This window comes from Ctenopharyngodon idella, chromosome 19, assembly GCF_019924925.1.
Source record: "Ctenopharyngodon idella isolate HZGC_01 chromosome 19, HZGC01, whole genome shotgun sequence".
Lineage (NCBI taxonomy): Eukaryota > Metazoa > Chordata > Actinopteri > Cypriniformes > Xenocyprididae > Ctenopharyngodon > Ctenopharyngodon idella.
This window is the reverse complement of record NC_067238.1, coordinates 19785001-19801000: the sequence shown is the minus strand read 5'-3', so window position 1 is coordinate 19801000 and position 16000 is coordinate 19785001. Positions and strand designations below refer to the sequence as shown.

Below are 16000 nucleotides of genomic sequence, written 5' to 3'. Positions count from 1 at the left end.
ACAGGTACTTGGTTATGTCCACCATAAAGGCCAAATCACACAGCCACTTGCCATCACTGAGTTCCACAACAGGTTTTCCCTTAATCTCCATGAATTGTTTTACTTCTTCCCTCAGTTTGTAAAACCGTGCGAGCATATCTGCGCAACTCAGCCATCGCACCTCACAATGGTAAACAAGATCTCTGTATTCGGACTCGAGATCGCTCAATAACTCTTTGAACTGGCGGCTGTTTGCTTTTGATGAAATTTATGGTTGAAACGACAGTTGTCATTACACTTTGGAGCTTCAGGGAATGTGCACACAGACTCTCTTGATGTATGATATAGTGGCATACAACTAAATCACTTGGATCCAGACTGAGACGACTCATTTCTTTTTTGACCAATGCAGTTAATCCCTTTTGCGCGCCAAGCATGGCTGGAGCCCCATCTGTGGCAAGACCACTTAACTTTTCAAATGCTAGTTCAAATTTGTTCATTGCCAAAACAACTTGCTCAAATAAATCCTCACCTTTGGTAGTGCCATGCATGGCTTGCATAGACAGCAGTTCCTCACTCGTATCAAACTCAGCAGTAATCCCATGCACAAAAATGGCTAGTTGTGCAGTATTTGTTATGTCTGTTGTTTCATCGCAAGCCAGAGAGAAAAACTGGATTTTTTTTGCGGTGTCCTTCAGTGTTGTTTTAATGTCTTGTGCAATATCAGTAATTCGTTCTGCGACGGTTATCCGAGATAAACTGACACTTTGGAACAGTTTTACTTTGTCTGGTGCTAGCAGTTCTGCAGCGGCAACAAGGCACTTTTTCACGAACTCTCCTTCTGAATGAGGTTTCAGCTTCTTAGCAATTAACTCACTCACCACAAAACTTGCATGAGTAACATTGTCTCTGTCGGAATGTGGTCTTGTGAAAACTGCTTGTTGGGCATCCAAACTCCGCCGAAGAGCGTTAACTTTATCCACGCGCATTTGTCCTCGCAACTCATTCAGTTTAGCATGTTTCGAGCTGTAATGATGCTCGAGATTGGCCTTTTTCATCACTGCAAGCGCATCCCCACAAACTAGGCAGACTGGCTTGCCTTTCACTTCAACAAAAAAATAATCATTTGTCAATTTTTCTTGAAAAGCGCAACATTCTGCATCTACTTTTCTTTTCTTGACAGTCGCCATGATGCATATCAGTGTTGATACGTTTACTCTGACGGTGACCCGGACAGGCATACAGTCGGAAGGGACCAACCGGAAAGAGTCTATTATTTTATTTTATAATATTATTATATATTATCTATTATAATATAACAGATAATATATAACAATATAAAATAACAATTATATTGTAACATAATATAATAACATAATAATTATATCCGTTTTCTCACAGAGGGTTTCTGGAAACCCGTGCAGCTGTCTTGTGTCTTTCTCTCTCATCTGCTCATGCTCAGAGCGGCAGAAGCGCCGGCGCAGCCTGGGTTACCTGATTACAATTATTATTATTATTAATTTTCTTTTTTTTCTTTTTTTTGAATTGTCTCGTGGGCCAGACCAAACTGTCTCGGGGCCGTATAAGGCCAGTCTCTTAGTACCAGTTGAGCATCGTTTAAACGCCACAGCCGACCTGAGTATTGTTGCTGACCATGTCCATCCCTTTATGACCACAGAGTACCATCTTCTGATCGATTTCCAGCAGGATAATGTGCCATGTCACAAAGCTCAAATCATCTCAAACTGGTTTCTTGATCATGACAGTGAGTTCACTAAACTCAAATGTCCTCCACAGTCTCCAGATCTCAATTCAGTAGAGTAGCTTTGGGATGTGCTGGAATTGGAGATTCACATCATGGATGTGCAGCAACTGTGTGATGATATCATGACAATATGGAGCAAAATCTCTGAGGAATGTTTCCAGCAGCTTGTTGAATCTGTGCCATGTAGAATTAAGGCATATACATATAAAATGCTTATGATCCAGAAATCATTTTCTTTACTGTCTGAATAGATGTAGTATGTGTAATGGGGGATTCAGTGACTTACTGTAGGTTTGACACAAGAACCAGTGAGGTTTGATGTTACTGACGTACTGGGCACCGGTGCAATGTGACACCAGGCACGATGCTGTTTCTTGTGTTTCTTGCTAGTTTCAGCCCGACGCAGTCATCATTTTCATGTCCTGCGCCACGTTGTTTAAATAACAAATGCACTCGTGTCCATCTGTTCGCCCATGGGCGTGCTGGTCTGAAAACGAGGTGTGTTCAGTGCATTGCTGACGTGTTGCTATTTTGAGGAACTGAATACGACTGAACCATTGACCAACTGAAACCTGGTCTAAAGTCAAAGACGCAGTACTTTTTTTATTATTTAAAGAGCGCGTTTGTAATATGTGCCTATAGGCGGGTGCGTACACTCTGCTTGTTACACACAGAGGGACACGCAGCAGCACACAAACATGACTAATATTAAAATATATTTAAACTGACTCGTTGAGGTTGAGGGTGTCTATATTCTGCCATGTGAATAGCGAATCCGCCATGGTGTGAGCGCAACTGGCTTTTAAAGGGAATGGGAGATGAGACTCTGATTGGTTTATTGCACGTTACGCCCAAAACACACCCATGACTCATTAAGAGAATAGGGACAACCCTTTTAGACCATGTGCCGGGCGCGCAGACCATTTTTCCCATTGTTAAACTAGCAAAAGTGGATTCAGACACGCCCTAAGTGCACCTGCGCCATGTGCTTAGATAGTTAAAATAGGGCCCAGTGAATTAATGGTGTTTAGAGCGTTGCTAAGTGGTTGCTAGGCTGTTTCTGACAGCACAGCTCTCCTCAAACAAACACGACATCTCACCCAGTCAGCATTGATGACAGTGATGCAGCACTGAGGGGTCAGAGGTCAGATCATCTGTGTCATCTTCATGAGAGTCTCTGAGTGTGTGTCTCTGAGGATCAGTGTGTGTGTGTGTGTGTCGCACACTGAATGCTAATGTTCTCATTACACACACGGCCGACCGGAAACACACCATCCTCCAGCGCGACCCGCCGCGACCCTGCATTTATGAGACAGCGGCGACATGCGTCCTGCTGACCGCAGTGTGAATTACACAGTGACCCTGACCATTTATGATTCATTATATGAACATCCATCACTGCTTCATATGAGCAGCGGCGACACCGACTGAGAGACTCACTAATGTTCCTGAAAGAGTCTCTTCTGCTCACCGAGGCATACAGCAAAAATACAGTAAAAAGAGTGAAATATTATTACAACGTAAAACAGCGGATTTCTACTATGTGAATATATAGTAAACTTTATATTACAAAGCTGAATTTTCAGCATCATTACTCCAGTCTTCAGTGTCACATGATCCTTCAGAAATCATTCTAATATGATGATTTGCTGCTCAAGAAACATTTATGATTATTATTATCAGTGTTGATGTTCTTAATGTTAATGTGATTCTCTATATCTGAGTGAACTTGAGCAGAACTGACTTCAGACATGCACTAAAAACCATCAAAACGGATTCAAACAAACTGAGACTTCAGACACGATGAAGAAAAGTGACGTAGAGCATCATTTGATATTTTGAGTCTAATGCAGTGAAACTCAGACATTAAATACTGTGTTGGGTTACTGCATTTAAATCTAGTCATTAATTACATCATTAAATCAAGAGACGAAGCACAACACAGGCACTTCTTGTCTAATAAAGACCTTGATGAATTCATTGAGAGATCAGAGGCAGATATTCTAACCATCCTGACTCATGAAGAATGACATCACTTCCTGTTGAAAAACAAAAACAGGAAACAAAACACCAGCAGAGAGAAAATGACCAGATGCAGATTTCCAATGATGACAATTACTGACCCCAGAGAGTCAAAGCAGCAGATAATCACATGAATCACAAAAGACTCAAGACACAAACATGCGAATCTTACAGCATCACCGGATGAGGCACTTCATGTCATGGCAGGAATATATCTTCATGATACAGTTTTTTTTTTTTTTTTGAATCCATGTAATAATCATGTGGCAATGCCAGTGTTCAAAAGATTCATATTATGAATCACTTGAGTTCAAACTGATTCTGATTGGACGAGACCTGATATACACACACCTGATCGATTCTGCAACTTTGGATATAAAAGATTGATGTTGTTTGGCAACCGCAAACAACTAACAAACATCCCATAATAATAAGCTTTCTACTGAAATATTAAATATTTCTGATGAATGACGTAGATTACCATATGAGCCAATCTTCAGATGGTTTTCCGTACTTTGCAACAGTTAAAATAATCTTTAAATACCATTAAAATGTAAAATGTTTGCATATTTGTGTTATTTAAGGTGAAAACAATTTGTGCACTTTTTTTGTTTTAAAGTCTTTGAGTTTGAAAGATTTAATGTGTAACAAAATCTGCATGTTCCCGCCGCACATCCTGTAACGTTTTAACACAAATAAAGTAGTTATATTGCGATTATAGATTTAACATGTACAATTTAATTTGAAACTACATATTTTATTATATTATTAGAAAAAGCATTGATTCGTTCAGTCAGTTGACTCACACACTGAATCATTACAGCAGTTTCCCACAGGACACTTTATAAGAGCACTGGATGAGCTGATATTTAACTATAGTGCTTTCAGGGCCTGTTCTTGACGTCACTCTCATTTTCTGCAGGTTTTGGTGGCTGAGGATCACGTGACGTTGCCGATGTACCTGAATCTGGTCTGAATGAAGGTGAGTCTGTCTCATGACTCACTTCAGCTATAAATGAAAAGAACGTCAGCCGAGTTTCCATTGAGAGCCACGGGCTCCTGAAGAGCGCTTGAACCCATCTGTCAGACGTGAGTCACAGCGCGGGAACGCTGGATTCATCGCTCATTAAAACAGAGACATGCTAGCTATGTGACTTAGTTACTCATAAAAATGACTTCAGTTGGGTCTTAAAGTGACAGTTCCCCCAAAACTGATCGTCCTGTCATTATTCACTCGCCCTGATGTTGTTCCAAACCTTTATGATAAATAAATATATAAATACAAATACATGTATGATAAATAAATACATGGATCTAAAGTTTGAAAGTTTGTGAGATGATTGTGTCAGATGATTCACTGTGATTCAATCTCACAAACACATCAGAGTTTCTCACAGAGAAGAAAGAAAGCAGACGACACAAGCTGATCCATTCACTGAGAGCTGAGACCGTCCTCCACTCATGTCAACATCACTCTTACTAGTGCTCAACGCCAGCTCACAACACCCAACAAACCACATAGCTACACCATAGCAACCACCCAGAACACCCTAGCAACTGCATAGCAACAGACTAACAACCACTGAAAACACAAGCAACGCACTGACCATTCCAAACATTATATGGTCATTCTGTCTCAAATTAACCAAATTTAAGAAACCTCCCCAAGCTACAATTTTTGATTCTGTTAATATTCTTTCTGAAGAAATATGAACATAAATAGTGATGAAAGCCAAAATATTAAATGTCATTGATGAATATTTATGGAGTAATCCACTATTCAAAATGACCGATTTCATCTGTGATTTGGAGCCAAATTACAGGGGTGTAAAAATGACTTTAGAAAGACGGAAGCTTCATTATTTTATTTTTACACAGAGTTCGGTGGATCTATTAATGAAATCTGTTGACTTTATCAATCATTGTTGCAGGATAAGCCAATGATGACGGCTCAAAAATGGGAAAAAGCACTTTTTTCATGTTCTTTCCAAAGTTTGAATGTCTGTAACTCAAGAAATATTAAAGATATCTCAATATCCTTTTAGATTTGGGTTCTTAACAAATTATTCTTTAGATATCTTAATTTTTAAAGCTCTCTATGCTTCATTCTAGAAATATGAGGATCTCAATGTGGCTCCAGGAGTAAATTGTTGAATTTGACCCATTTTCAGTAGTTAAAAAACCAAACGTTGGCCACGCTGCATACAGCTGATACTTGTCCTTAACTACTGATAATATTTAAAGAGGAATATCTGAAGAACAAATAATGTTGCAACTAGAAATGAACCCTAGCAACAAACATTGCAGAGAGTGACGTCGCCGCGGCTCTGAGGAGAAATAGTTCAGCACTGAATCATGACATCACACCACACTGACTCAATGACATTTCCCATGATTCCCTGCATGCACACAATAATTAGATATATCGTCTGAAGTGAGTCATGTTGGTATTTAAATGAGCTGTAGAACGAGGCATTACGGGTGAAAGACTCATGTATATATATGTTATTTATTCATATTATAGTGTGAATAAGAGATTATAAATACACATATATGAATGCAGAGTCTGGAATCTTCTACGGTCACAGTCATAGAGCAGGGTTTCAAAGATAGATGTTTATCACTGATGTTACAAACACTCTTATTTACCGACTCATAATGTCCGTCCGTTTCGAATCACTGTGAGTGAGTGTTTGTTCAGACGGCCACAGTGGGGGCGTGTCCTCATGAATATTCATCCTCCTCCTCCCACTGTGATTGGCAGATGACAGTGACAGAGTGAAATGTCAGTGAGTCAGTTTGACAAGCGTTTGAGCGTTTCATTGTGTTCGTCTGCCAGATTTAGACGCCAGAATCGCGGAGGATTGACACGGGCTTGATTATATACAGGAATGACTGAATCTCAAGGGTCAAGAGACTTTATTTATACAGTGCTTTATACAACACAGATTGTTTCAAAGCAGCTTCACAGTATTAAACAGGGAAATAACAGAATCAATGATGCAAACTTCATCAAATATGAGACAAATTCAGATTCTGCTGTAAAGCAGCTCTACAGAAGTGAGTTTCTAATCCTCTAGAGTGGAATTCATGTTCCAGTTTAAAAACTTATGATCACTTCTGGTGTGACCTGAGCAGTCATTATTCAGATCAATTCAGTTCAGTGTCACTGTTCAAGTTTTTGCACCTGTTGTTCATTTTCATCAGTTGTAATGTAATAAAGTTGAGTGTTATTTCCTCATCTCAAGAGTGAATGAATCTGTGATCACTGGAGGTCAGGGTCACACACGCCGAGGTCATGAAGCTCGTTCTCATGTCAAGCGCTCTGCGATCTGTGCTGTATTTAGCAGCGCCCGTCCCATGAGCCGTGAATAGCGCGTCTGGTGGGCGGAAACACCGCATGCGTCTTGGCAAAGGAGGAACTGATGCTAAAACAATTGCTCGAATTAAACCCACTCATTACTGGGTCGGCGGCCGGCACCAGAGGAGCATCTGACGGGTTTATTTAGCCCTGTATCTGAGCCAGAGTTCATTTATAGAGTTCATGATGAGGATCTTTAAAGCCTTTAATTACTGCTGTAAAAACAGAAACGGATCTTCTGTTTAGATGAGTCAGTTTCTGTACCATGAATGACGTTCACAGCTCTTCCCACACAAACACGTATGAAGCCTCCTCGCTAACACACGCGTCGCATGTTTCATTCTCTCCGCAAAAGATCATGCTACTCAGAGTTCGTTTTTGTTTTTTTCCCAGTAGAAAAATAACCTTAATTAAAAGGGAAAACAAGATTATTTTTCTGACTCTGCTGTTTCTATATTTGATGTTTTAAGCACAAACTCACTTTTTTTTTTTTTTTCATTAAACAAGACTTAATATCTTCAGTCATTTCTCTTCTCCAGTAAATGTATCTTGATTTAAGAATGTTTAGATATTTTTGTTGGAAAACAAGACAGAAACACTGAGGAAGAACATCGTTTCATGCAGTGTGAGATGATTTCAGCCCTTTTGGCTCAAAAACTTGAACTGAATTGATCTGAATAATGACTCTTCTGTAGAGCCGCTTCACAGCAGAATCTGAATTTGTCTCATATTTGATGAAGTTTGAATCATTGATTCTGTTATTCTCCTTCTGTTTATTACTGTGAAGCTGCTCTGAAACAATAAAGCTGACTTGACTTGAGTGTGTTTGCAGAATCATTACATTTACATCACATGTATGCATGACTGAATGAGGCATTTATTTAGCACTTTCTCATGTATCAGAGGTCTCTCCTCACTCATCCACAGATCAGCGGTGTCGGTGCATCACCACACACCAGCTGTAGGTGGAGAGGACAGAGAGTGATGGAGCTAATTGGAGATTATTAGGAGCACATGATTGATAAGGTCAATGGAGGGAATGTGGCCAGAACACCAGGGTCACACCCCTACTCTACATGAGAAGTGCCATGGGGTTTACTGACCACAGAGAGTCAGGACCTCGGTTTAACATCTCATCTGAAGGACGGTGCTCATTACACTACACTGGGGCGTTAGGACCCACACAGAGCACAGGGTGAGCAGCGCCCCCTGCTGTCTTCACTAACACCTCCTCCAGGAGCAGCCTGGCTTTCTCAGGAGTCTCCCATCCAGTACTGACCAGCTTCAGCGGGTGACCAGTCTTCAGGTGATATGACTGTGGCAGATGTGTTTCACTAACCCACACTCAAAAAATTTCTCAAAACTAACTAAACTAAATTTACTCTCCAGATCCATTATAGGCTCAAAATCTGCTGTGCGCTCTGAGACAGAGACTGCAGTCAAACCTGGTGAACAGTCGAGATGTAGAATTGTGCTGCTTCAGCTCATTTCATTGAAGAAAACAGAACAAACACTGAAACTCGTTTGAGTGACAGCAGCTCTGTCTCTCTGTGTGTGTGTGTGTTTCTCTCAGAGAATCTGCTAGACGTGGACCAGACAGACGGTCCAGAGAGACTCGAGCGGATCAAACCCTGAGAACATCTGAACTGCTGTCGGCGTGAAACTCGAGCTGCGACAGTCTTCTCTTCTCTATTGTGTCATATCTAGGTGTTTATGGCTCATATAGTCTGATGATATAGTGAGAATATGGAGGAAAAACAGCTCAGTTTCATTCAGAGACTCAAACTGAGCAAAATTATGAAATTTTCTGCAGATGCTGATATTAATATGAAATTCTGAAGCTTTTAAATCTGCACATAAATATCAATATCTGTCAATAATGTGTCTTAGTAAGATGATATTTAAATGTTCAGTTTTATGATCAGATCTCTGTAGTTTTAAAACATATAATGCAATACAATGATGATTGACAGATGAACAAATAAACCTGATGATCATATTTGATACTCATGATTTTTATAATAAATGATGTCTGGATAATCAAGTAAAGCTGAAATATTACTAACAATATCAAAGTTATTTTTACGTTTGCTTGATGAAATCAGTGCAGATTTGAAGCACGAGCTGAAGGACGTTTGTACAATTACTAGAAGTAAACTGTAATTGTACTAAATCTGTCAGAAGCACTGTTGGAGATCGAGTGTGACGGGGTTTGATCATCTACAGGCCGTATGGATTCATACATCACGTATTCAGCAGGTTTACAGGGATGAAGAGCGTCTCAGAGAAGAGTGAAGAGAAAGAAGAGCTGCAGCTCAAATCTAGTGTTCAGGAGTGAGCGAACACTGTTCAGAGCAGAGACTGACGCACTTCATCCTGAAACTCCCTGCTGAACATCATCATCATCATCATCATCTTCATCACGTGAGCGGCGGATCGGCTCGTGTGTTTCTGGATAAAAGCATCTGCTGAAAGAATCAATAACTGCAGCATACGAGCGTCTCACCTGCTCTAAAAGTCTTTCCATCACACCTTCATTATTGTCAAGCGCTCTTCAAATCAGCGTCTCATATTTACATCTCCAGAGAGACGGAGAAATAAAGAGCCGCCGGCGTCTGTCTCACTCACAGGAAGTCCATAGCAGGAGACTGAGGCTGTTGCCATGGGGACAGATGTCTGTCTGCTCGCCTGAGTGCCACAACACCAACTCTGTCTGTCTGAGTCTGACGCACACACTGACCTGAGGAGAGAAGCTCTGATTAGACTGATACACACACACACACACACACTCATGCACACACACGCACACACACACACATGCGCACACTGACCTGAGGAGAGAAGCTCTGATTAGACTGATACACACACACACACACACACTCATGCACACACACGCACGCACGCACACACACACACATGCGCACACTGACCTGAGGAGAGAAGCTCTGATTAGACTTATACACACACACACACTCATGCACACACACACACACACACACACTCATGCACACACACACTCATGCAACACACACTCATGCACACATGCACTCATGCACACATGCACTCATGCACACTCGCGCGCGCACACACACACACACACTCGCGCGCACACACACACACACTCACGCACACGCACACACATATATATTGCATGCAGGGTAAATATTCTTAACTAGGATGATATATTACTTTTAATTACTACAAATGTTCCTCGTTTGTAAGTCTGCTAAAATGCTTGAAATTGAACAAATGAACTGAATGACACACACACACACACACACACACACCTGTGATCGTCTTCAGCAACAGTATCTCCATCATACACTCGTCAGTAAGCACGTGCATGTCGGTGTAAATCTGCATGTGCAGCAGGAGAGTTTAAAGTGCAGAAGTGAATCTAATGACCTGCTGCACTGCAGTGACTCAGAACTTCTGCAAACTCAACTCTACTCAAACTCACTTCCGGCGCGTGACCGCGGAGCAGCGGCGCCTCCTGCAGGACAGACGCGGAACAGCCGGAAACTCGGACCATATGAAGAGAAGCTTGACACCTGCGCCTCCACCTGTCTGTCTGTCTCACACTGTTCTCACTCACAGCAGAGCTCATTCATTCCTCTGTGTGTGTGTGTGTGTGTGTGTGTGTTTATATTGATGAATGCACAGATGAATTAATCAGATTATAGAATATTACGTCAGGTGATCATATTCACACAGAACTGAAATTGAAGCACTGCAGCATCAAACAAGGACAGAAATACACATTTGAATATAATATTACAAGACAAAGAGCAAGAAAAACAGAAGATTAATGAGACAAGCGCTTGTGTTTATGATGATCATCAGAGCTCTGATCACATGATGCAGAAATGAGTCACTCACTTTATTGTCATTTCCACCTATTCTTCATAATATTGATTATTTCCACTGAGTTCTTGCTGTCCCAGCTAACAAAAACGTCATAAATGTTGATAAAAATAATGTTTCCATTAAGTTTTCGGAACGTTCTCTAAATGTTGAAACCATCCTGTTTTTTAAAATTGTTTTAAACACATTTTTGTTATGCAAACATTAAGAGAATATTCCATTTTATCATCCTGCAAGCATTATGAAAACGTTAGTTTTGACTCTCTCTCTCTCTGATGTTGTTCTCTGCAGGTTGTTCAGTCATCAGAAGGTTCCGGAGCGCCGCTGTGTCTGTGTGACTCAAAGTCAATGAATCAGACCTGAGAGATCATCTCATCATCATCATCATCATCCAGACGCTGTGAGCGGGACTCCCAGCATCCCTCAGGTCTGATGATGGACAGAAGCACACACTGACCGAGAGTTCACGCAGTGATTAGCTGTTCTGTGGATTAAAGTTTTGCTTTCAGATACAGTTTTTCATGAGTTCAGATCTCTGAAGAGTTCATTTCTTGAATTTTTAGTAATTTAAGCAAATTGCATGTGTAAAATAAAGTACAATTGTCTACAGGTTGCACAATAACTAAAAGCACATGGCTTCAGAACTGATGAGGTGAATCTCAGTCAAACTCTTCACAGCTTCTTTCATCACTTGAGCATCACGTGCAAAATGATCTATTCAGTTATCAAAATCTCTCAGACATGCATGTATGTTCCATAAATATCTGACATGGAGTATCTGTGATGTCTGCTGCCGTATAATGAGACAGAAATCACAATCTAACCAATCAAACTTTGACTTTTATCATCAAACTTTTACACTCTATTGAAATCTGTATCTATAAAGCTCAGCGTGACACAATAGCAATCTGACATCCTTTTACATACTTTTAAATGTTTTGAGAGAGTTCGTTTCTCAGACATGCAGTAGAGTTGTGCTGCAATGAGCCAAAGTGATTGAGAAAAACAAATAAAGAGTGAGGAAACTTCACAGGTGTGTCTCACGCAGAAGTCTTTCTTGTCTAATAAACCAGATTCACAAATAAACTCTCTTTCTGTCAGAGTCGTTTATGTTACACGTTTGCAGTTTGAATAAACCAAACATCTCACATATTTCAACAAGTCATCTTGCTTTAATATTTATTGTGAATTTCTTCAATAACCTCTGACGCTTGAGTGAACAAGAATATTAAAACATTCAAATATGTTTTCCTTCAAATAATAAACGGGAAACACTTCAGGTGATTTTCTTTGTGTATCTGTTTATTTCCATTCAGGTCACTGTGTGTGAGTGCAGATCGCCATCTGCTGTTCATGAAGAGCATCTGGAGCCTGAGAGAGAGAGAGAGAGAGACCAAAAGCCCCCCTAACACACCATTTCCATTCAAAATAAAGAATATTATTAGTATGTCGATAATAAGTATATTCAATTACTATTCTTGACTCCACAACAGACTTAAACAGAGTTACAATATTCACATTTTCACCAGAATTTTTACACTGATGAGACTTTAAAATTACAAGCTTAGCCTGTCCTATTAAAAAATTAGCAAGTATACACTGTTGCTGCCAAGACCTTTTATATCTGCAACCCAGAATAAATAAACTATTGGTAAATGTAAAACCTAATCTTACAATAATTTTCTCCAATAATTCAAATAACGGGTTAATTCTACAACACTCAAGAGCATTACAGAAAGGACATTCTGGTAAAACAGCCTTGTTGATCTTTGATGCAAAAGAGTTTGAGGCTATAATACAATGTAGGATCCTCCACTGAATATCTCCACATCTCTTAGAGATCGGAGGCTTATACAATAACCTCCACGATGGATAAAAATCATCTGAAATAGAAAGCCAAGATCTCTATTTAGTATCTGGTCTTTGCTTCAATTGTCCCAAATGTACAGATTGAACACAAATATGGTTTAAAAGTTTTTTCCCAATACAATGAAACACCAAAGCATCATGACCTTTTAACAATTTTGTCTGACTGTTAACATCAGATTCCCAATCTTTAGGAACTACTTTAAACTCAGGAAAAGTCTGAGAAATAAAACCATTCTGAATACCATTATTGATAAAAGAAAGGAAAGTCTGAGGGAAGGATGTCTTAAGATTCCTAACTAATCCTTCCACAATTCTTACTGAATTTATCCCAACTTGATCAGCAATTGAATGTACAGTTCTTTAAATCAATCAAGTCCATGACTTTTGATAACCCAGCATTCAAAAATTTAATGACTAAAGATGATGACACATTAGCTGAAAACTGAAAAAGGGGATTAAAAAAAAGAGGTTCTAAAAAACCATAATGTTCATCCTCATTTCTCAATAATTTAAAACCGTTCCAAGACTGAATCACTCCTGGGTAAAAACTGAAAGGTAAAGAATACACTTTCTCCACCATGGTCTTCTGCATTAGGAACAACTGTTTATCAAACCCCAATCCTCCAAAATTATTGATTATATGTAATCCAAACACAACCCAAGGCACAAGATCTGAACTGTACAAAAGTTTTCGTAATGATTGTAACCTCATTGCCAGGATCTTAGATTCCAAATGTATTAGTCCTTGGCCTCCCTCTGCCACAGGAAGATAAAGGACACCTGGAGGAAGCCAATGGCAGCCATCCCAAAAAAAGTTGATAAATGCTTTTTGAACTCCTAAAAGCAAATCTTTAGGAGGATCTAATACGGTAAATTTATGCCATAACATTGAAGCTGCTAGATTGTTAATAACTAAACATCTCCCCCTAAAAGAGAGATGTGGCAGAATCCACCGCCACTTCTGGATTCTAAGAATTACCTTGTCAGCTAGCCCTTCCCAGGTTTTTTTCTGTGTAACCTTTAGTCCCAAAATATAAACCAAGGATTCTAAATCCATCCCTGGCCCATTTACATTGCTGTGGCAGCCTAGGAGGTCCTGCACCCTGCTAGTCTCCCAAAAGCAAGGATGAACATTTCTCCCAATTAATGCGTGCAGATGAAGCTTGCTGAAATTTGTTTAAAGCTAAAATCAATCTTGTAACATCTTCTGAATCTTTTATTACTACTGTTACATCATCAGCATATGCTGTAAGTTTGACTGAATCAACACTGGGGGCGCTAGGTATATTAAACCCACTTAGCTGCCTCCTAAGTGAGACTAATAAAGGTTCAATAGAAATTGCATACAAAAGACCAGAAAGAGGACACCCTTGCCTTATTCCCCTGGTTACAGGGAAAGGCCTAGTTAAGGAACCATTAATTTTCAACATACTATAAATTTCGTTATATAACATTTCAATGAGGGATCTAAAATAAGGACCAAAACCAAAAGCTTCCAGAGTTTTAAATAAATACTGGTGATCAACCCTGTCAAACGCTTTTTCTTGGTCCAATGAAAGAAATCCAATGTCTAAATTATGCATTTTTGCCACAGTAATCATATCCCTCATCAAGAACAGATTATCAAATATTGTCCTTTTGGGAACACAGTATGTTTGGTCCAAATGAATGACTGATGCCATATATTTCTTGAGTCTATTAGTCAGAGATTTAGATAAAATCTTAAAGTCGACACATATCAACGATACTGGACGCCAATTCTTTAAGCATCCAAGATCCCCCTTTTTTGGAATTAATGTCAGAATTGCCCTTCGACAACTCAAAGGAAGGGTCCCTTGATCGATGGCTTCAAGAAAAACTTCATACATGTCCTGTCCAAGCACAATCCAAAAGGATTTAAAGAATTCTGCTGTAAGCCCATCCAATCCAGGTGACTTCCCAGAACCCAAATCTTGAACAGCTTGTGAAATCTCTCCAAAGGTCAAAGGCTTGTCCAACTCGCTACGTTCTTCTTCTGTTAATTTGGATAAGTCACATAAAAGTTCATCAGTTGCTGTATCATCACATAATTCCGAACAGTATAAATCCTCATAAAAAAGAAAGAGCATGAGATTGAATTTCCTGTTGATCTGTAGTCACACTGCCACCAGGTATTTTCAACTGATAAAAACTCTTCTGTTCCTTTGGCTTTTTTTCAAGACCAAAGAAGAATGATGTCGGAGCATCCATGTCATTCAGCTGAGCAAATCTGGTCCTTAGAAGGGCTGTTTTTCCTCGTTCTTCCAATAAATTCTTTAGAAGAAGTTTATCATTTGCAACAGAGTCAATAAAAGTTGAATTATTGTGGGTACAGTCACTGCTTTGCCCAAGGATAGCTTGTTCAAGGGACTTCATTCTTGCTTTTAGCGTTCCAGCACTATGTGCAGTGTACTGCTGGCAAAAAGACTTGATTTGTGATTTACCAACATCCCACCATTGACCCTCTCCTCTCTCCAAGCATTCCAGAAAAGATTAAAGGAGTGAAAAAAAGCGCAGTCCTGCAATAGTCTATTATTAAAGCGCCAATGTGATTTATAAGATTTAGAAAGACAAACAGAAACTACTACGGATACATAGTGATTAGACAAAAAAGATAGTGAAATCATACTATTGAAAAACCTATCCCTATTGTCCTTTTTGACATAAAAGCGATCAAGCCTAGCCCCTGACACATTATTGGAGTTAGCTTTTAACCATGTGTACTGTCTGGCTCCAGGAAAGGCCTCCCTCCACACATCAACTAAATTATGTTCTTTAATTAATTTCTTTAAACTCTCAGCAGAAGAATGGTGAGGTTCATCATGATTCCTATCTAAATATGAATTAATCGTACAATTAAAATCATCACCAAGTACAACAATATTTCCCTGAGGACACTGTAACAAAGCATCAGAAAGTGTTTTTAAAAAAGAGATACGTTCTTGACCTACATTCGGTGCATACACATTAATAAAAGAAAAATGAGTATCACCAAAAACAATATCAGCTCTCAGAATCCGACCAGGTATAATTTCAACCGCAACTGGTTGTATACCAACACGTGAAGAAAAAAGGATGGCAGCACCAGCACTAAGATTTGTGCCATGACTTAATAAAACACT

General features: G+C 39.6%; 1 long non-coding RNA gene across 2 annotated transcripts in view; it reads right to left on the bottom strand.

The window, feature by feature from the left end:
• Positions 1-10616, bottom strand: part of LOC127501148 (uncharacterized) — a 38849-nt gene extending 28233 nt beyond the window's left edge. For both annotated transcript variants that reach the window (XR_007926530.1, XR_007926529.1), the window contains exons 1-2: positions 10415-10616; positions 9634-9867 (exon numbers count right to left, since the gene is read on the bottom strand). This is a non-coding gene — a long non-coding RNA (uncharacterized LOC127501148). The remainder of the gene's footprint in view (positions 1-9633; positions 9868-10414) is intronic.
• Between the last annotated feature and the right edge of the window lie 5384 nt (positions 10617-16000).